General features: G+C 37.4%; 1 long non-coding RNA gene across 1 annotated transcript; it reads right to left on the minus strand.

Moving 5' to 3' along the window:
* Positions 1-5,153: 5,153 nt before the first annotated feature.
* Positions 5,154-22,839, minus strand: LOC309632546. Its single transcript, XR_014246971.1, has 2 exons — positions 21,719-22,839; positions 5,154-5,399 (listed from the first exon to the last, which is right to left on the minus strand). It is a non-coding gene; the product is annotated as an uncharacterized lncRNA (long non-coding RNA).
* Positions 22,840-23,229: the final 390 nt, after the last annotated feature.

Consider the following 23,229-nt stretch of genomic DNA (forward strand, 5'->3'; position numbering starts at 1 on the left):
AGAGTGCCACTGCTTTAAATAGTCATTTTTGGAAATATCTTGGCAACTACACCTCCATAGCTACTAACTATGATAATATAAGTGTATTGCAAGGTTTTACTGGTTATTAAAAAAAGATAGTCGGGTTAAAATCAGTTGTTTTTTATATACGATATTTTCAAGTAGAATGCTTTCTTCAGTGTGTGACCCACAGTTATTAGCCTGTACCCTAAATGCCGCTTGCCTCTTGCACCGTGTGGACCAGAGAGAAGTAAGGCTGATACCTGAAACTTACACACTTCTTGATCACCACTGCTTGCGTTAAGCCAAGAGAAGCTCTGGGGTAATAACTTTGGTCAGAACCCAACTAGATTCTTAGTCAAAGACTCTTTTCTATCTGTGGAAACAGGCGATTTATTTGTCTAGTTATATGTGTGTGTGTGTGTGTGTGTGTGTATTTATTTATATTTATACACATACACACAGATTTTTTATTCTTTTTTTTTAAATATACACATACCGATGGTTTCTCTTCAACAGGACCAAAAGCAAGAAAATGTTAAGAGATCATTAGAAGAAGGAGAAAGAGTAAGTCATTTAGTTAGTACAGAGAATGCTTTTAACTAGTGATAACTAGTGAGTCTCTTGAGTGGATAGTCTCCATTTTTTTCTTATTAATTATTTTCCTTTATAGTCCTTGATTTATTGAGATGCCAATCTTGCATTAAAAAGGTTCAACACAGCTCCCTATTCCTTCAACTTAGTTATAGAGTTGACCTGAAAATAGCCTCCAGGGAGTTATATCAATGACTGCCGGCAACATTGCTCAAAAGAATAAAAAGGGTTCTTGATAGATGACTCCTCTGAGTTTTATAAGAAAGCCAACTCCTCTTCCCTAGGGTGTTATTAAAGTGTTTGATTAACTCACAAGTACAAGAATGGTTATTGGTCAGCACTGTGTAAACTTCATCAGAACTGTCAACACAATCATGTAGGCGACTGTAATTTTTTGAAAAAATAAGAGTTTAAATTATCCACCAGACCTGGCTGTGTTTAGGGTGGTAAAACAGTCTCCAAAAAGTAAGATTTTGTACTTATAAGGAATTGTGACTTTTCAACACCACATTTGCTTAAGACAATTATAATATATATATATATATATATGTGTGTGTATATATATATATATATATATATATATATATATATATATATATATTGCAAAAAGCTTTTAGAGGAAATAATATTAGATCCATATTGTACCTTCTAATCCTGTGTTCTTTACTGCCCACCTTATCTTTTCCCTTCTTTCTCTTCAAGCACTAATCATTCCTTTAGTAGATTATTCTCCCTCTTTCCCTAATCATTTTCCTTTCTGGTTTTTCTATTGAAATCCACTAAGTAACTACTGTTCATTCTATTTATAACTCTAGTTATTGAGTGCAGAGGATGGCCTAGAGATGGTGATAGGTGCTGGAGAAATAGCAATCAGGAATCCAGACCAAATCCTCCTCAAGGACTTATGTAGGGGAAAACAGCTTGAAGTACTCTCTGCTTCACTTTGCTATTCAGAATCACACACGACAGGTATTCTCCCTTCTGTCATATTGACAGTCATTTTTCTACTTAATCTCCTGGAGATATCTCTTCAGCGGAGTTTACATCAGATGGTGTTCTTTGAAGTACTTTCTAAACTCTCCCCATCATGTCATTAAAAATCCTCGTTCTGTAGGCTATGGTCCTCTTTCTATGGGGGGAAGAGGAGCAGAAAAAGAGCTCATGAGTGTTTCTAAAGAATGGAAAGCAAGACAAGACAAAGCAAACAGAAAAGGAGGTAGAACTTCACGTTAATGATTTGAGCATTGTAAAAACACAGCCTTTTCCAAGTATGCACTCTGCTCTTCCTACCATAGTTTCAAAAGATGTGAAGAAAGCTATTAAAACAGTTTTACAGGAAGAGTACTACGCAGTGCTGCTTTGAATCCTAACACCACACCTCAAATTAGTTCATCTGACTCTTCCCATTGAGATGTGTGTGAGAATGGCACAACAGAGCAGTAAGTCTAGAAAGAAAGGGAAGTTTATAATTAGTGGCACTCACCAAAAAGGTGGGCCGAGGTGGTCTATGTTAGTTACAAAACATGGGGCTGGCTGAAGAAGGGTATTAAAGGGTGGGACCAAAGATGTAGACAGAGATTTGGAGGAACCCTAGAAGACAAGGGTTGGGAGCATTGACAAGGGCTACAAGGTGATAGAGCAGCATCCTTGGGTTTCGATTCTAATTGACAATCCAACATTTTTTTTTTTAGTATGATCAAGTTAATTCCTTTGTTAGAGCTACACATTACAACACCAAAAGGTATTTATCTGGACCTATTATCAGTTTCTAATATTTAAACATTGATAAATTGCTCAGAGATCTCCCAAGCTCCCTGTACAACAGAGAATGAAACCCTAAAATAGCAGAGTAAGGAACTTATACTGAGAAATGGGAGAGCTAAAAGAGCCAAAGCACAGACCTTGACCTTGGGTAGATGAATCTGTTAGATTTCCTTATCAGAGGCACTGGATATAAAAATTTGAAAAGTAAAAATGTCACACACAATATTACACAAGGCTTAATCTGGACTTAATGTGCTTTATTTTTATTCTCAGCCAACCTCGTAAGAAATCAATGTACAAGCCATAGAGGAAAAATTCTAATGCATTCTTTTCAATATACAGGTTCTTTCTTCTATAGATTCAAAATGGGCACTAAATAACAATGATTATAACAACCATGAAAAGATAACAATAATAATGACTGGTAATTTTTATTTAGTCCTAAATATATGCCACTCACTGTGCTAATCACTTTACATGCATCAATCCATTAATTACATGTATTAATCTAAGCTCTGTATTGGCCACATTCTGGTTGAGAAAACTTTAACACTAAAAACTGATGGGTCTGGGTTTTCCTAATTCAAAGAATATAAAATTTTAAACTAAATCACAGAGTTCTATTTTGTAGAAATATTGATGCTATTTCTTTTCCTAGAGTAAAAGAGAAATTTTTTAAAATGGGAGGTACGAGGAAGTCTAATTATATCCCTGCTCTAATGGCTACAATGTAGTTATCAAAGACGATCAATTTTTCTTTCCATTTTCTTTGACCTAAGTTTTTTTCTTATCTTGAAAAATGTGCTATTAGTAAATATTCCTGATTGACTATTGGTGAATTAAAATAAAAATGGAACCTAGCTGGGAAATATAGTGCTGTCCTAGTTGACAAAGATTTTCTAACAACTGCATGTCAGCATAGCAAACATATTGAGTTAATTTTCCAGGAGCAGAGAGAATTATGTGTTAGAGCATACATCATCTCTTGCTCACTCCCCTTCTTGAACAAGGCTTGCCAAATTCTCAAGGTTGTTGATCAGGGCTGTAGTTACATGTGCAGCATCTGATTGGCCCATAGTCCACATCCTAGAGGCTTACAATAACAGAACATTTTAGAATTAAGGTCAAAACCACAATTCCCACCCTTCATTATCTTTTGTATCTTCCTCAAATTCCTGCAGGTAAAAATTCTGGAGGACGATAATGAAATGCCTATTGGCATTTAATACCACATACAAAATAAGGCACAGAAAGATTCAGATAGGCAAAGTGATGGCATAGATCAGTATTCCAAGTTAATATGATACGATTAAAACTATTTTTGGATTTTTCCATCCTCACAAAGAATTCCAAACTTTTTCTGTAGGTAGTTGATAGCTTTTATTTTCTCCTAATAAAATAGAAAGCTTTAGGAAAGGTGTAAACATGGATATTTGATTTATATTGAACTGTAGAAAATTTAATGTACCTTTTAAAATGGTACTTGGGATATAACTGTTTGTCATAAAACTTCTTTGGGTTTCATCGTTTGCATGTTTTATGTTCCAAAATAACACTGGCCTATTAATAATTTCTTTTTACCTTCCACTTCAATATTTCCTTTCCTATTTCTCAAAAGGTAAATATATTACTCATTGGGAGTATTAATGTTGTGTCCAAAACTTTCTTTACATGAAAAATTAAGGTGCAATTATTATTAAAAAGAAAAGTATAGAAATATTAATATTACAAATGGCCTATCATTTTCAAATCCTACTGAACATGATGATAAATTATAAAAATTTGCTTCCATGAAATAGTAAAATTTCTCCAAATTGTCTTACAGAAGGATAAAAATTCTCATTTCTGTTTTTTCCTAAGTAGGAATATATAGCAGGTAAACTCTAATATAAAAATCAAGCTATATTTTGAAAAGGAGACACATATATATAGTATCAGACAGCTCCACTAGTATCTAAAACAAAATGCATTTATTCATCCAAGTGTGCACGAGCCCACTAATGAGAGACTAAGAAAGAAATGGGGCCATGAGTGACTGATGGAACCTGAAACTGTATATGGTTTGGAAGATATAGAGTTTGAAAGACCAGAAGAATTCAACGTCATGTCAGTTTCTTTCACTATCTTACCTAGAATTTAGGTCATTGGCAAAGATTCTGAGGATTTAGTTCAATTACACTGCAATTATTTACGATTAGATATAGATTATCAGTTTTGTAGGATTATTTGAAATTAATTCAAGACATTTCCCCCATCATCTATAGCCTCAAGTTATAATAAGTATCTCAACCGAAATTTAGAATGAATGCTAAAATGATTATAATAAACTCAATTTAAGAGAATAATGTTAAGGCCATAAGTCAAAAAGTGAGGTTATAGATGCTTCAGTTTATGGTGTCTGAGTGTCTTTGATTCTGATTAAATATGTTTCTATAATAATCCCTGACCATAGTCAAAATTTAAATACAAATGAACTTTAGAGTGACTATTGTTCATTTTTAATTAGCTGTACTTCCCTTCTCCTAACAGAGAAAAATTATGTTATTTCTTCTCATAACAGAGAAAAATATATTCAACGACCAAAATACACTTTAGAGCACAGCCTCAACAAACAGTTTTTCACAATATAAGGGAAAGTCAAACAAATAAGTTAACTTAAGCATCCAGTACATTTCTCATAATAGAAACATGTAAAGTAATATAAAATATTATTATGAAAATATAAGTTCTTAGGAAATTTCTTGTATATACATTTCTATTTTTAATCATAGATTACTATACAATTTATGTAGTGGTTTTCTTATGAAATCTTTTATGTCTCAGATAAAACTCAGGAGGGAAAATGTGGGAGGAAGAGAGCGAGCACACACGCACACACACAGGCAGAACGTGGAGTTCCATTTATTTTACTACCTGATGTATTTTAATGAAATGTGGAAGGAAACTTTTTCTTGACAGTAATCATTTCTTCAGGTGTTTTTTTCTCTGTTGATTGTAGAAATTATAATGTAGTAATGTCTAGGCTTTTTAAATGAATCTTCCTGAAAAGAACAATCAAAGAAACATTCTTAGGATTACCAAACAACATTGTGTTTTTTCTAAAGCTTCAATGCATAGAATGCCTGAAACTGCAGGTTATCTAGAACAGGGAAAAAATAAGATAGCAGTGATTTTGAGTATACACATGAAAAAGAGAAACACATTGCTTATTAACTTGCAAATGTATTGAGAATCTGTCCCTTTTTAGGTTACTTTAAAGTAAAGCAACAGATAGATTTTTTAAATTTTTTAATTCATTTCTTAACTAAATTTATTTTAAACTTTAAGGTAATTATGTCTGATATTGAGGTTGTGAAAAGGAAACTATCCTTCTGTTGTATTACCATGAAATTAAAAAGGACACTAAGAACTTCAAATTCTTGTTTTCAAAATGTATCTATGAGCTCCTTCCTACTTTTCAAGGGGCTAAGCCACTTTCTCTGGGCTTTATAATTTATAAGGTTCACAGATGTACACACATGCCCACATTCTCCAGTCTACCTTAGTCATCGTATATGGCACTGTGTGGAGAACTGTGGACACACCCAGAGGAAGGAGGAAAAGTCCCCCCACTCAAAGGGAATGTTAATGCATCCTGAATATTAAGCAGTGAAGACGCAACTCAAGAAAGTTGTGTGAAGCCCCCTTAATGCATAGTTTAATGCCCATAGCTTCAAATTATATAAATTACAAGAGATTTTCTAACAAAGAAGTGGGTTTTTTAAGGAATGCTTCTTGCATTATACTTCAGCTATGACAAAAACAGTTCTGCAAAGGGGCATAATGACTCTCAGGCCATAGAAGTAGCCATTCTATTCATTCATTTTCTTTGTGAGCACATTGTACGTCCCAGGCACCGTGTTAGATGCTGGGATAAAACAATGACAAGATCCTGTTCTTGTTGGTATTGTAGGGGAGGAAAAATCATTTCCCTCTACCCTTCTGAGTTCTTGGCTGAGACCCCTTGTAGCAAAACATAGACTAACAAGAGAAAAGCAAGCAAAGAAAAATAAAGAAGTTTCTTAACAGTATACCTCATGTATATATGTGAGATACTCAGAGAAAATGAGTAAACCCCCTAGGTGGCCTAGAATTCAGGATTAAATACCATCTTAATAGGGAAAGGGGGGAGTGGGATGTAGGCTTCTTAGGGGACAGTAGACGATTTTTAGGAAAGATAAATGGGCCCTTAGAAGAATAGATGGAAGTGATGATCATTTATGACAAAGTGTGTCTGGGTGTGGGGCAGACTTCTAGTCTCCTCTTCTGTGACAAGAGTCAGTCCCCCCTGGTTGAAGAAATGCCCGAGGAGGAGAAATGATGACAATTGAGTTGCTTTTTGAGGCTCTATCTTTATGCAGATAAGGGCAGTTCAGAGAACATCTCTCCCTGCCTTTGCTGTATTTCAAGTGCCTGCAGTGCCAAATAATCAATATACCAAAGCAGCATATCTTGGAGTGGCAAGTCCTAAACTCTTACAGTCATATTTTGGGGTGGCATGTCCTGCTACCTTTCAGTATTTATAGTCTACTCATTGACTTGCACCCAACATAGGCAGACATATATAGATAATTAAGCAACCTAAGTTCCTAGTGACATACCAGGAAAAAGTATAAAGTGCTCATATCAGCAATGCAATGGTGGGGTGGGGAGGAGTTGGGGGATACTTAACATGGTGTTGAAGAAATGGCCTGTAGGAAAAGGCATGTGAGACCTGCAGAAGGAAGAGCCAGACACGCACAGAACATTCCAGGCCTAGGAAGCACACATACATTTGCCTTGGGAATGTAAAGAACCTATCTATTTGATTTCAGTAAAATTCATGGGTTTTAATTTTTCCCTTCTACTACCTGTTATTTCAGGCCTTTATATGCTCCGGGAGTGAAATTTTTCTGGGTATTTTAAAGAAATCAACAGTTTATCATTCTTGGTTCCTATTTCTTTCCCTTTCATAGTGAAGTGCCAAAATAAAGGTCTTTCAGTGAAAATGACAGCTAATATTTATTCATGAAGCAGCCAACACAAGCCGTTCACTTCCTTTCAAGTCTCTGCAACAGCTTTGGAGTTGGAGTTAGGAAAACCATTTTCCAAGCAAGGAAATTAACTAGGCCTGGGCCACAGCACCAGTGAATGATTAAGATGGAACTAAACCCAGGTGAGCTACAAAGCCGGTGCACATCCCCCCCTCCAACAGAGTCTCTCCTTTTGTTGACAGTAAAATTAAATAGTATCAAATCTGCATGTAACACACAATTCTGGATTTCATCACTTAAAGACGACAGATCTAGGAACAGCTTGTGACTTGCTTATCTCTGCATCGTGTTTTCATCCCTGAAATGATGAAGTACTTGCATCAGCCGCGGTTCATTCATTCACTTCATTAATTCAACAGATACTGATTAAGCACTGCTCTGCTAGACACTTGAAATAAAACAACGGACAAGACAAATACGATTCCCATCATCACAGTGTTTGCATCTAGTTGAAAAGACTATCATTAAGCAAATAAAGACACAGATAATATATAATTGCAAATTGTTAAGATTCAAGGTCCAGAAAAGTTCTCTTTGAGGACATATTTACTGGGGCTCAAAAGAGACAAGTGGGAATTATCCAAAAAAGGGGAGAAAAGCATTACCAGGCCATCCCTAGAAGCAAACTTGAAATGCACAAGAGAGTAAAGCTCTTGAAACATTTGAAAACCTGTTAGAAGGGCTGTGTGGACGAGCCACAGCGAGTGACAGGGGGAGTGAACACAGGCTGGGAAGTGGACATGGCAAAAGACATGTCTGAATTTATAGGCCCTTCCACTTAAGGATTTTGGATTTTGTCCTCCATCCAATGGGAAATCATGAAGAATTCTGAGCAGAGGAGTGACAGGATCCAATTTGTGCTTTTTAAAGATCACTCTAGTTGCTGTGTGCTGAAGAATCATTTGGAGAAGAAGGCAGGAAAGAAGCAGGAAGACCAATTAGGAACCCATTTCAGTAACTCAAGTGAGAGATGAGGTGTGGCTGATTTAGAGTGGTGTCTGAGAGAACTGGACGACTTAAGGAACATTTTGGAGTTAATGTCAAAGAGACCTGGGACTTCCTTGGTCGTCCAGGGGTTAAGAATTCGCCTTCTAGTGCAGGGGGTGAGGGTTCGATCCCTGGTCGAGGAGCTAAGATCCCATATGCCTCGCGGCCAAAAAACCAAGACATAAAACAGAAGCAATATTGTAACAAATTCAATAAAGACTTTAAAAAAATGGTCCACATCAAAAAAAAAAAAATCTAAAAAAAAAAAAGTCAAGGAGACTTGGAAATAACTGGTGTCAGCATGAGAAAATTCTAAGAAAGCTGTCAATTTCTGATTTAAGTAGCTGAGTGGAAGAAAGTGTCATTTGCTGAGACAATCAGGAGTTTTGCTTTGAACATGTTATGAGTCATGTCAGGAGTAGGAGAAATAATAGCAGTCAGAAGGAGAATTGGTAAATATTTATTAAACGTTTACTATATGGCAGGCGCAGTTTTTAAGTGCTTTAAATGTATTTATTTATTTATCATCAGAAAAGCCCTATAAACTATATATAGACAAAAAAATGGAGGCACAGAATTGTCGCAAACTTACGCAGAGTAACACAGCAAATAAGTTGCGAGATGGGGATTGAACCCCAGCTTTCTGACTCCGACTCTGAAGCCTGAACAGCTCCAGGGATCTCTCTCTTTGGTCTTTAAGTAAGCAGTCAGATATCGGAGTACACAGCACAAAAGAGGATTCACTGCGGAGTTATTTACTGGGGAATCAGCCTCACAGAGGAGGTATTTAAATTCAAGGGGATGGAACAAAGTGTAGAATAAGAGAGGGATCCTTGGAATGATCCAGGAGGAGCTACAAAGTAGTCTGAGAAAGAGCAGCCTGAGAGACAGGAGGAAGCTGGCTGAGTGTAGAGGGATTTCGAGAAGAAAAGAAGGCTCAACTCACTGAATGCTGCTGGAATGTCTAGGAAGGTAAGAGGAGAAAGAGTTTGGGCGATCTGGCACCACAGTGGGCATCACTGAACTGAACTGAACTGAAGATAGCATCTTTTATCCACACAGAAATGAACCCTTGTGGCATGGATCTATGTGTGGGCAACATCTTCCACCTTCAGCTATTTTTGGTCAAAGTACTACCTACCTGAATCAGTATTTCCGGTGATGAAACACAACCCCATAGGGTCAATACACTGTGTTTCATAAAGGATTCCCAAAAGGAATTGCTTTAAACATTTCCCAATCTCCCTAAAATTGGAAGGTCAAGACCAAGAAAACACGGAAAGAGTAAGGAGAATGAAGAGTAGGGGAGATGGAAAGGAAAAACCCCGAAGCCCAGGCTCTACCACTACCCGGCTGTGAGACCTGGGAAATGTATCCAACCTTTGTTCCTCAATGTGTACATCTCTGAAATGAACTTCAGTCCACCCCACAGAGAGATGAGAGGGTTAAATAAAATAAAATATGTGCAAAGCCCTTTCAAATGACAAGGTTTTAGGACGATCCTGTCTACTCCCTCTGTTAGTGGTGTGTTGATAGAAATAGCTGATTAGAGGTCAGCGGTTTGTTTGAGGAGAGAATACATTTATTCAGGTGACCCTGAATGTTCCTCTTTCAAATTGTTCACATATTGTATGAGCTCAGCACATTTTACTCCAAAGCACACATTTCTACTGAAGTGTCTCCATGTAGCTTCATGCACCTGATTCAGCTATTCTTCTATTTTTCTTTTACAAATGATTATTAGAAGCTTTCTTCTTTCTCCTCTTTGATAATTCTTGGTCTGAACTATTTTTATCGAATTAAAGACACAGAATATCTCAGGGAAGGACTGTCGGTTCCGAGTCGGGTTAACTAGAGTTTTCAGCATCAGTTTCTACTCCCATTTCTCTCTGTTAAAATCATCAAAAAGAATCATAGTAATCATAGCAGTCAGTGGTAAGCAGATGATTGTATTAAAGGCCACTTACACATAAAACCCACACTTTGAGATGAAATGTGTATAAGCAAAATATATGTGCTCATGCTTGGTTATTGAGATAACTGTGGCGTTGGACTTAAATTTTTCTTTTTTTCTTAGCTTCTTCCTTTCCTAACCTTTAATATAAAGGAAAAGGGCATTCCTAGAGGAAGCTGCTGATCTCCAAGAATGAATGAATAAAACCATCATAATGGCAAGATTGATCCATCTAACTAACCAAAGAAACATGGAGAATTAGCATCTCTTCATAAAAAATTTTAAAGTAGAACATAAATTTCATCTATTTTTGCCTTTGTCTTCTTAGAAGTTAATTTTTTTGTAATCAATTCTTTTTAAGGGCCTTTATTTTAAGAATCACTTTTCCAAAACCCCTGTGATGTGATCTGTGCTACAAACATGTTTACTTGCAACCGTTGGCTTCATCTTGATTGTTTGAGATTTTTAGAATATTTTTAATATGAAATATTTTGAAAACACTGAAAAATAGGAAGAATAAACAAACACGTGTGTTCTCACCACTAAAACCCAACAAATGTTAATGTTTTGCCTTGTTTGGTTCAGATATTTTTATTATTTTTAAGAAATGAAGCATTAAAATGACAGGTGAAGCATTTCAGATTCCAATTTCCTCCTCTTTTCAGGCACAAACCTTACCTGAGATTTGTAAGTTACACTGTCCCTTTACATACCAATAGTTTTTCTACATATATATATATACACATATATACACACACACACACACACACAAATTAAATGAAGTTGAGATGCCAGAATGTCTTTGGTATATTGTAGATGGACACATTCAAATGCTTAGGGAGGCAGGAATTTGGAGTGAATTTATCACGTGTGTCCCTTTCACCAACCCGATAAGTCTAGTCCAAGGGAGTGTTCAGAAAATACTACACTTACCAATGCATGGAGAAATAGACTGGTAAGGAAAGGACCAACATCCTAAAAAGCTCAGGGCGCTTTAAGCCAGCGATGATGTTGAGAGATGCTCCCTTTGAAACGGGCTCCCTGATTCACAGTCTTAAGGGACAGCTGGAGGTGATGATCCACATGGGCAGCAGGATTAGAGAGCAGTAATCAAAATAGTTTAACCCATAGAGATCTTTGGTAGTGGCTAATTGATCTCTGCTTAACCCACAGAGATCTTTGGTGTTCCTAGAACAAATACATTTGGACACTGTATAATATAAGAAAAACATTTTTAATCTTTAGTTCTTGTGAGCAGAGTCTTGACTTTAACTGACACCATGGAGAATCACAATCTGTCGCTCAGTTCGCAGATTTGAGCCAGTTTGTAAACGTGGCCCCATAATGAAAGGAGAACCAGATTCCCTTAAGGATCCCCCTTGCCACACTACCACAAGAAAGTTGTGTAAATCTTCTTCCTTGAGTTTCCCAAAGGTACGTGCAGTCATTTACTAGCGTGGCTGTGCACTGGGGAAAGAGGAATACCAGACTCTTCAGAGATTATTGAACTGGCTCTGAGCTAACACTAATCTGGGGAGATCCTATGCATCAGTGCGGCCCGGTACTCGGAGGAGGGACTTATGGAAGTCAGTGACCTACAGTAAATGGGTTATAATACAGAGAAAGGAATGCAAAAGTCAGAGTCTATCTCACAGTGGACCACGTGGGTGTGTGAACTCACCTGTGCTTACCTATGCAGCTTCTGAATGTAAACATGCTTCAACAACAGAAAGTATATCCACTGTAGCTCTTTGATCCAAGGAGTAAGGACTGTAAAGCAGGAAGGATCAAATGACAGTGGTTGGAATAACCCCCTCCCTTCAAAAATCGCCAATAATATGTCAGAGATGAGTGCCACTATCAAATTTGATAGTGTCCTCTCCATTTAATTCACCTACGTGGTCTATGCCAAAGACACATGGATCTTGTAGACTTACATGGACTTTTATAATCAAGTAGTGTTGCCTCTTGCACTGTTGGTCAAAATGAGATTAATAGCATGTTGATATTAAATCTGCTAAATGCTTTTTCTCTAGACCAATTAGTAAAGACCAAAGAAGCAATTTGCTTTTATATGGCAGGGTAGTACTATAGATTCCACTTATTAATTCAGGGCTTTGAAGACTCTGGCTTCTCTGTGGTAATCAAGTTGCAGGGATCTTGATCATCTGTTTGTCCCACCACACATTATGCTGGCCTGCTATTTTGGTAATATCATTCTCATTAACCCTGTAATTAAATGTGTGGGAATACTAATATAGGGAAACTGAATTCCTGCAAGTTGTCCTTCACCTTGACAAATATGACACCATTTTCTCAGCGTGCAATCCCTTTTCTTTACTTTTTCCCTTTACCTGATTAAAAAAAAAAAAAAAAATCACGTCTCTCCTCACAATTTTCCCTTAAGTAGCCTCTCTTACAAGACGTGCTCATTTTTTCCCTAATTTCCTGACCATTGCTTCTCTGTGTCTTTCACTGGTTGTACTTCTCCAACACACACACAAACACTGCTCGGTCTCTGTCATTGCTCATAATCTCCTCATGTGGAATGTGCTTTTGTGTCAGAATTTATGAGGAAAGAGGACTCCAGTCCAGAAATTTTGAGTAGAAAAGGATTTAAGACAGGGAATTAGAAGCATACCCAACTTGAGGGCCAGAGGAAGCAGAAGTAAGGCCAGAAGGTGGCCAGAAGTCTAGAAGTGATTACTCACAGCAATGAGGCCACCAATGAGAAGTCAGACTACAGCTGCCACAGGAATAAGTGAAGACTGAGGCTTCTGAACATCATAAAAATAGCTCTCATTGGAATAATCTACCCAGAAGCCATATAAGAAGGAAACTTTGAGGAATGAGCTCCAGACTTCTTTCCTATGAAACATAGGAGAATGAGGAAACAGAGACGCTGCTGAGTTGACAGAAGATAATCCAATTGTTTCCAAGGCTCTAAGCTCATCACTATTAAACATCTATCTCTAATCGGAGCTTCTCCTTTAAGAACCTGTATCATCCTGACTTTGCCATGACAATCTCAAACTTGAATACAAAACAAAATCTTTTTTACATCAGTTCCACCTTCGAGTTTTCTCTTCTGTCTCTGGGACTGTATTCTCCTGAATTTTTGACTTGCACGTCAGGAAGTCAAATTTTATTTCTTCTTCACAATTTGTGAGTTTCATTGTTTCCTACTTTCCATGACCGGTTTCTTTGTTCTCAACCACGCTGGACACATAATACTGCAAGATGTCATTACCCAGTTTCTGTATTTCTACATTCAGTTCTCCCACCCTTCAGAGTACTTTTCTTTCCATCTAGCCTCCATGCTATATAAATGCAGATTTCAAAAATAAGGTTCTGCTGATAAAAACACATGTGGGGTTCTCCATGTCCTCAGAATCTTCAGAGTACAGTCCAAAATTTGTACAAGGCCCTCCATTATCTGACCCCAACCTACTTCTGTGTTTTTATCTTCTCCAGTCATAAAAGGCTTCTCTCTGCTGTGGACACACACGATGCTAACACCCATCTCTTTGATTTCCTTATAATGACCCTAACCTGAAATATCCTTCTCATTTTTTTCTCATTAAAATTTGCCTCACCACAAGTACAATTTTTCCATGATGCGCCAAAACTTCAGCCTACTTTGATGTCTTGCTATTTCTGAAATCCTGTATCTGTACCACACACTTTGCATTTAGCCTTACACTATTTTTCAGGGGTTTTAATTCAGTTCACACATTAATGAGTACCTTCAGCTGCCAGGAACTGTTCCAGGCACTGGTTAACTATTCCATGTCCATTTGCCTATCTCTCACTTAAACTGTGAGTTCCTTGAGGCAGGGATTATAACATTTTGTTTTTCTGATCTTCACAGTGTCCAGCGCAACTTATTCTACATAACAGATGTTCAATGGATCTTACTAAATTGAATTGAATTGGTCTCAAACTTGGCAAGAGAAAAATGAGAAGATGAATTCCAAAGAAAACAAGGAGAGAATAGAAGGAAATTAGGAACCATCATTAGACATCTGATTGTCAGATTGATTCATACTGAACCTCAAGCGGAATAATAGCACATTATACCTTCATCACAGCAATTTTCTTCAATTTTGCCAGAGCACAGCTTTCCAGAGGGAAATAGATTTCTAAGCTATGCATGTGTGGAGAACTTAACAACACAAGGGCAGTTAAATTCTCACACACTTAGTCCATAATATATAAAAGGTAATAGCCCAAGGCTTAATTTTTAATTCTGGAAAATCCATCTATTTTTTTCCCCTTTAACTGTTCAAGCTACAGGACCCTGACCTTTGACAAGCATTTAAACAATGAATTCTAAAACGGGGAACTTTCTCCTTCCTCAGTAAGTAACAGATGCTTTCTGTCTCTCTTTACTAGATCAATCAAAGATCTTTATTTATAGGCCTATTTTTGTTAAACCTTCTTTTAAGAGTAAGAAAAAGAATATATTCTGAGAGCACCATAGAGATGGTCTGGGCTGGAGCAGAATGAAATCCCTGAGGAATGGAAGAGATGCTACATCTGATTGCCTAGCTTGTCACTGAATCATTGCAAGGTCCTAACTGACCAAGCTTAAGAGCAGTCTCAGCATTTGATTTATTCAGCTCTGTCCAGGCAAAATTACCTTGAAGGAAAGCAGGAGAAATTATGCAAAGTTCTAATAAACTATTAATGACTAGACACTAGGGTTCATAAATTGCTCAAATGGTTAACAAAGAAAATGTCAGCAAAACTCAGGGCAGGGCTGAGAACATCCAGTTCAAGTAGGAGAAAGGTAAGAAGTGAACCACAGTCCAAACAGGCCAATAGAGACCTAGCCTATGGGAAACGGGGTTCGAACACTGTCAGAGCTTAAGACACCTCCTAAATTTCCTAGTATCCCCATGACAGTTTCCTCATGCGCATTTTTATTCCCTCCCTCCATATCCTCCCAAAAGCAACCACTGATCTGCTTTTGTCACTATAGATTAATTTGCATTTTCTAGAGTTTTGTATAAATTGAATCACATAGTATACACTGTTTATAGTTTGGCCTCTTTCACTCAGAATAATTCTTTTGATTATTACCAATATTGTTTTGAATATCCATAGGTACACAATAGGAGAAGGAATATGCTTTGGTACCATATCTAAGAAATTGCCTGATCTGGGGTTACGAATTTTTTCTATATTTTCTTTTAGAAGTATTGTTTTAGTTGTATATTTATGTTTGTGATCAGTTTTGAATTACTTCTGTTCAGGGTCTGAGGTATGGAACAAAGTTGCGGGGTGGGGGGCAGTTTTTTTTGTTTTTGTGTATGGATATCTAAATTTTTCAGTGCTATTTGTTGAAAGGAAGGACTATCCTTTAACCACTAAACTGTCTTTGCCACTAAATTGTCTTTGCACTTTGCCACTGAATTGCCTTTGCACTTTGGTCAGAAATTAGTTGTTCTTATATGTAGGGTTTATTTCTGGACTTTTCATTCTGTTTCATTGCTCTATTTGTCTGTTTTGACATGAGTACCACATAGTCTTGATACCATTATAATATTTTTTGAAATCCGGTAGTATTCATCCTCGAACTTTGTTCTTATGTTTCAACTTTTAAAAAATATTTTAATTCTTTTGCATTTTCATATGAATTTGAGAATTAGCTTGTCAATTTCTACAAAAACACCTTCTAGGATATTGCTGGAGATTATATTGAATCAAGAGATCAATTGAGGGCAAATTATCATCTTAACAATAATAAGTTTTCTGATTCATGAACGTGCTATATATCTTCATTTACTTAGGTATTCCTTAATTTCTCTCAGAAATGTTTTATAGTTTTCAATGTATAGGTCTTTCACATCTTTTTTTATTCCAAGAAATATCTTTAACTTTTAGTATTTTAATGTAATTGTAAATGGTACTTTTAAATTTCAATTTCTGTATGCAGTATATAGAAAACAATTTAGTTTTTCATATTGACTTTGTATTTTGCATTCTTACTAAAATTGCTTATTAGTTCTAGTAGCTCTTTTGTAGATTCCATTGGATTTTCTACAGAGACAATCATGTGGTCAGCAAATAAAGAGAGTCTGGATTCCTTTTATTTCTTTTTCTTGCCTTGTATAATAAGAAAAAATTCTTATATATTTACTCATGCAGTAGGCCCTCTATTATCCTTTGACATTTCTTGTAGTATGGTCTTCTGGCAATGGATTTTTTCAGTTTTCGTATGTCTGAAAAAGTCTTCATTTTATCACCATCGAAAAGATATTTTTTATGGGTAGAGAGTTCTAGTCTGATGATGTTTTCTTTCAACACCAGATATTGTTCCACTACCATCTTGCATACATTGTTTTGTCAAGAGCTTGACTGTCATGCTGATGCTTGTTCTTCTCTGCATAAGACTGTTTACCTCTGGCTCCTTTCAAGATTTCCTATGTATCACTGGTTTTGAGCAGACTGATTATATTGTGCCTTGGTGTAGTTTTTTTCATGTTTTGGTTGAATATCAAAAGTTGGAGTCCTTTGATATTCTTGGATCTTTTAAAATCAAACTTGGGAATTTTTCTAACATTTCTTCAAATCCTTCTTTTGCCCCTTTCCTTTGAGGATGCCAGTTACATCTATGTTAGACCATTTGAACCGGTCACAGCTCGACGATGCACTTTTCACTGTTTCTGAATTTTTTTCCTCTCTCTGGCTTCCTTTTGGTGTAATTTATATTGCTATGTCTTGAAATGCATTAGTCTTTTCTTCTGCAGTGGCTAATCTGCTGTTAGTTCTAGCCAGCATATCTTTCATGTCGCACTTTATAGTTTTCATCTCTATAAGTCTGTCTTTATTAAAAATATCTTCCCTAGCTCTATGTAATTTTTTAACACATGGAATACCACAATAATTATTCTTTTAATATCTTTGTTAACTTTAACATATATTCTGGACCTATTTCAATTTATGTTTTTCTCTTCATCAAGGGTCACATTTTCTTGCTTTTTAGCTGATAATCTTTGATTGGATATCAGATTTTATGAATATTCCCTTGTTGAGTGCTCCAGCAAGGAAACGTTTATATTTCCTTAAATATTCTTGAGCTTTGTTTTAGATGTAGTTATATTATGTGGAAACAACATGATAATCCAGGGTCTTACTTTTTTGGTGTGTTTGGTGCCAGTAGAGCCATATTTATTTGAAAGCTAATTATTCTCCACTACTGAGGTGAGACTTTCTGAGTACTCCACCCACTTCCCTGTGAATTATGAGGCTTTCTAGTCTGCTGGTGAAACAGCACAATTCCCAGTCCTATGTGGGCACCAGGCACCATTTTCTCTAATTCTTTTGAATAGGCTAAGTGGTACTCTTCTGAACACTCAAAGGGGACAGTCTACGTATCCATTGGGCTTTTTGTTTGTGCATCTCTCTCTTCCATCACCCTGTCCTCCAAACTCTTACTGCCCTGGTCTCCTGGTATTCTGAGCTCCACCTTTTCTCATTATGGAGTTCTCTAGGCTCTACTTAGATTCTCCCTTCTTTCACCACATCTTGGAAGCTCTCTCAAGGCAACGAGTTAGGAATACCACAGGACTCACCTCATTTGTTACCAGTCTCTTATAGATCACTATCCTTTATTGCTTGATGTCCAGTGTTTTAAAAACCGTGTTTCAAATATTTCGTTCCTGTTATTTATTTCAGGCAGGAGGGTAAATTTGGTCCCTGTTATTCTATCTTGGCTGGAAGTGGAAGTCTTATTTTGCACTCTTAATGTTGATAGGGTTAGACTAAAGAATCTGTTTTCTTATAGAAACAAAGACAGGGTGTATACCCTCCAAATTTTTAAACTAAAATAAAATTTTAATTAAATACATTTAAAGGACTCTAGCTTGTCCTTTAGATAATATCTATCAAAAAAGAATGTGTCAGGACTTCCCTGGTGGCGCAGTGGTTAAGAATCCTCCTGCCAATGCAGGGGACATGGGTTCAATCCCTGGTCCAGGAAGATCCCACATGCCGTGGAGCAACTAAGCCCGTGTGCCACAACTACTGAGCCTGTGCTCTAGAGCCTGCAAGCCACAACTACTGAGCCGCCGTGCCACAACTACTGAAGTCTGCGAGCTAAGGCTCATGCTCTGCAACAAGAGAAGCCACCGCAATGAGAAGCCCGCACACCACAACAAAGGGTAGCCCCCGCTTGACGCAACTAAAGTAAGTCTGTGCACAGCATTGAAGACCCAATGCAGCCAAAAATAAATAAAAATGTTTAAAAAATGAATGTGGCACACACATACGAAACAAATGAATATAACTTTTGAATATACACAGAAAATCAGGAAGAAGTACAAGTTAGTAAAATTCAGCAATATATTAAACTGACAATATGTCATGACCAAGAAATTAAAAATAATTTAGGAAATTTGTTAATACAATAGCTCTCTTGTAAAGTAGTTAAGAGCATGGACTCTGAATTTAAACAAACCTGTTAAAATCTCAGCAATATCACTTACTGGTTATATTGGGTTGGCCAAAAATGTCGTTCAGGTTTTTCCGTAACATCTTACCCAAATGAACTTTTTGGCCAACCCAATATAATTCTGGGCATGTTCCTTAACATTGCTGATCCATACTTACCTTACCTTTATTATAAAACTGACTTCCTTGGAATTACAAGAAGAATAAATGAAACACTTTGACCCACTCAGCAAAAAAGTTTTTGATACCACATATTTTTTTAAAGTTACTTCCTGGAATTTGCATGGAAATTGCAACGTTAGTAGTGATCTGCTCCAATCTCCAACTCTCCAGAGATTTCTTCAGGGAGGAGTACTCAGCTTTTACTCTGTACACTCCCGGTTAAACAAATGTAGATTTAAAAATTCAAGGATTGCGGGTTAGGCATAAAAGCACTTTATAAATCTAAGACACTATTATATTATTAGGCCACAGGTACAATTTAGTAGTTCACTCAGACATTTATAAGACTTGGCCAAGCTCTAAATGCATTCTGCAGATCCAATCTACTTCCATTTATAGCTAAATAAGTACTTAGCCTTTGATAACCCAGTGTCCTATCTCACTCAAGAATAGATGACCTCCTTTAGAGCAGTTCCTCCTTGGAATCATTTTGGACAATAGCTTTTGATTCATTTAACCAACTCACAATTCATGCATATATTAATTCGTATACACAGTGAATAGATTTATAACATACATAAGAAACACTGTCTAGGCTTATGCAAAATGCTGAGTGGGATATGAAATGACATAATATTTTTTCTCAAGAGAGACCAGATGTATAAAGATAAAATACTAATACTATAAATGAAAAATAATAGAAAATAGAAAATGCAAGGACCAAACTAGCAACAAATAAATACTGAGCTCAGAGGAGGACAGATTGCTGTGGGGTGAAGTGGTAGAGGAAAGCTTCACATAGGAAGTAGCTGCTGAGCTAGGACCTAAAAGGTTGAGTGCAAGGTGAACTTGTGGAGATGAAGGCATGTCAGGGAAGCACCACAATGCAAGCAAAATCAAGGAGGCACAGGATGTGTGGGATGATAGAGGTAATGAGTGAACCATGGTTGGCTCATCTGGCAGTGTATAGTGACAACTGGGAAAGTTTTAGGGGATAGGTTTGGAAGAATAAGTTCAAGTGGAAGATATTATCCTGCAGGTAATTAGGAATGCAGCAGAGATTGCTGGTTGACACAAATACCCACTTTCCCCTCTTTCTATTGTCATCAAATTTCCTGGTTTAACTGGTTACATGGGTGTCTGGAACAAAGACTATTTCCCACCCACCCCTCCATCTATGAGATGTGAATGAAAGCCGTGTATGCTTCTGGGTATGTCCTCAATGGGAAGAGGCACGCCTCTTCCCCTTTCACTTTCCACTTTCTCCAGCCTGCTGCCTGAACTGTGAAAGTAGAGTGAATCACCTGAGACCAGGTGTAAGGAGAACACCGTGGCACAGCCGAGTAGCAGAGAGGAGTCTGAGTCCTTGACACCCTCAGGCAACCAAGACTTGGGCTACTCACACACGTATGTTTTACTAAATATAAAGTCACTTCTATTTTGTGTAAGTTACTGTATATTACAGCCAACACTGTGTGCTGAACTATCGCTTCCCTGTAGTCCTCCCTTAGCCAGGCAAGAGCTAGGCTGGCCAGTCACCTCTGACCTTCATGTACCCGGTGTGTTATAGAAATGACTTCTACACTAACGAATTGGGAAGCTCTGTCTTAGTTAAAACAGGGAACCCCTGGAAGAGTCTGAGTAAGGAAGTGACTTGCTAAAAATTGTGTTTTACAAGAATTAATTTGAGTAACATATAGCAGATCAGTGTTGCCTCGGGCTAGAGGTGGGGATTGGAAGAATTTATAGCAAAGGGGCATGATGGAATTTTTTTGAGATGATGAAATGTGCTATATCTTGATTGTGGTTTTGGTTATGAGTATATATATATATATATATATATATATATATATATATATATATATTTGTCAAAACTAACTAATACTTAAAATAGGTTATATATATGTGTATATATATATATATATATATATATATATACCCTCAATAAAATTGATTAAAGACCTTAAGTTGGCTGTGTGTGCAAAATAGATCAATAGGAGGAGACAAGAGGTAGGGAGAACAATTTATGACTTCAAACAAACCTTTAGATCGTTTAGACTTGTTCTGGGGAAATAGTGGGAAGAATGAAATTAATAGACAAAAGTCTCATTTTGAGGGAAGAAGTAGCAGAATTTGGAGACAAATTTGCCCTGGAAATATTGATTCACATATGGGAGGATCTGGCTTTTCTACGTAAGGCATGAGCTGAGCTTCCCCACAGGCTGGTGAAGATGCCACATCACAAAACGGAGAGGGACGAAGATTGAGACCACTTACTAGTTAAATATACTTCCTCAGTCTCTCCAAGTCCCTCTTTTTCATTTGTAAAATGAGGTTAATGATGCCTATAGATTGCAAAAAAATGTTGTGAAGAGCATAGAAAAAAATGTGGAAAACACCTAGCACCCTCTGGCCTGGCACCTAGTAGGCACCCTGAATGCAAGAGGTAAAGAATGGTTGTAATCACACATTACAATAGAAAATAAATGAGCTTCCAAGATGATATCAAAGACTCTCCCATTGTGGTTCTAGGAGGTGCTCGGGCGTGAGAAAATAACTCAGTTAATAGGAAAGACAAATCCACTTGTAAATCATGGGATGATAGGAAGGGGCGTCGGGTGAGGCAACATGGCAGTTGGCAGTATTTTTTCTAAAGGAGGAGGCTCTTTCTGCCACAGAAGTTTCAGTGGTGTATTCATTTCTCTTTTCTTTACCTCCCTTGACTCACCTCCAGGAGTGGGAGTTGAGACGAAAAGAAGCTCTTGTAGCATGCTGCTTAAGATTCCCCTCATGTAAGATTTGGTTCTCAGCCCATTTTCTGTCAGGCTTCCTGAGATCTGAAAGCAATGCATAAAAATTGTCAGGCTCGGCAGTGAACTCTCCTGAGCTCCAGGCTGGAATTTACCACCGCCTGTACACACCTCCGTCTGCACGTCCTGCAGGCATGTCCAACCCAGCATGTCCCAAACCAAATTAATTACCCTCCCACACACCCGCTCCCCCTCCAGTCTTCTGTCCCGGTTAATGCCATTGCCAATTTCCCAGGTACAAAATCTAGACATTTCACTTCTTTCGCTTCTCATCTCATACTCCCCAAGATCAATCTGCTGTCAATTTTTGTGGATTCATCTGTGCTCTGCACTATGTTTTTGACTTGTGTTGCCCTGGTGAGGATTCGTCTCTCTCCTGGACCACAGCAACAGCAATCTAGCCAGTCCCCCTCCAGAAGCTCCAATGTCCTGCAACTCCAGAGCGCTCCTTACCTAGACTAGCCAAAGGATGGCCCACCCTGCAGAGCTGTGTAATGGATGTACCTGTCTCCCTGCCCCCAGCTTCTCACTTGGCTAATCCAGTTACATTTCAGAAACACAAATCACTTCTCTTTCTGAAAATACTTCAATGACTCACCATTGAATTTACAGAACCAAGTCCCCAAAGCCAAATTTCACTCATTGCCTTTCCCATGGTATCTCTTTAAGCCTTCTATGCTCTGTCTAACCACATTGAATGGCAGGCCCTGCTCCCCAAATAATGTAACTTTTTAACCTCAGAGTCAGTGGCTCATGGAATATTCTGCACAAGCTAGCTAAGCTCTTCCTGACTCAGGTCTCCTCGATGTAGCTACCTTCATTCCACTGTCCTCCATCTCATACTCCTAGGCTGAGTGTTCCTGTACTAATCTCATCAGTGGATAGCACGAGTGTCTCAATCAGATTTTACAGTGCTAGAGGACAAACACCATCTCCTGTTGTCATCTCTGAATCTCCAAGGCCCTTTGAATTGACTGAGTCAATTATTTTTCACCAGTCTGAAAAAATTTTTTACTTTAAGAAATGGTGATTTTGACAAAAGAAACCTTTTAAAAATAGCAAAGAAAAAAGAAAAAAAAAATAGCAAAGAAACAGTTATTTGTTTGCAATGTACCCAAAGAGTGAATTCCCTCAATTCTACGATATTAAATACGCTTTTAAAAATCCCTTGCAGTTTTATTATTCCAGGTGCACTGATACTATAAGAGGCCTTTGTAGTCCACTGCTATAAATGTCATTTGTTCCCATTAAGCAAGCGTATAAGTGTATGAGATGGTTGTCTAAATTAACGTTGACTATTTTAGACAGTATTAAGTCAGGTAATATATCAAAAATGTAGAAATTAATGGGAAACGCCAGAAAATCTACAAACAACAAATGCTGGAGAGGGTGTGGAGAAAAGGGAACGCTCTTGCACTGTTGGTGGGAA

The sequence above is a fragment of the Balaenoptera borealis genome (assembly GCF_965194805.1).
Source record: "Balaenoptera borealis genome assembly, chromosome: 7".
In the NCBI taxonomy this organism is placed as follows: domain Eukaryota; kingdom Metazoa; phylum Chordata; class Mammalia; order Artiodactyla; family Balaenopteridae; genus Balaenoptera; species Balaenoptera borealis.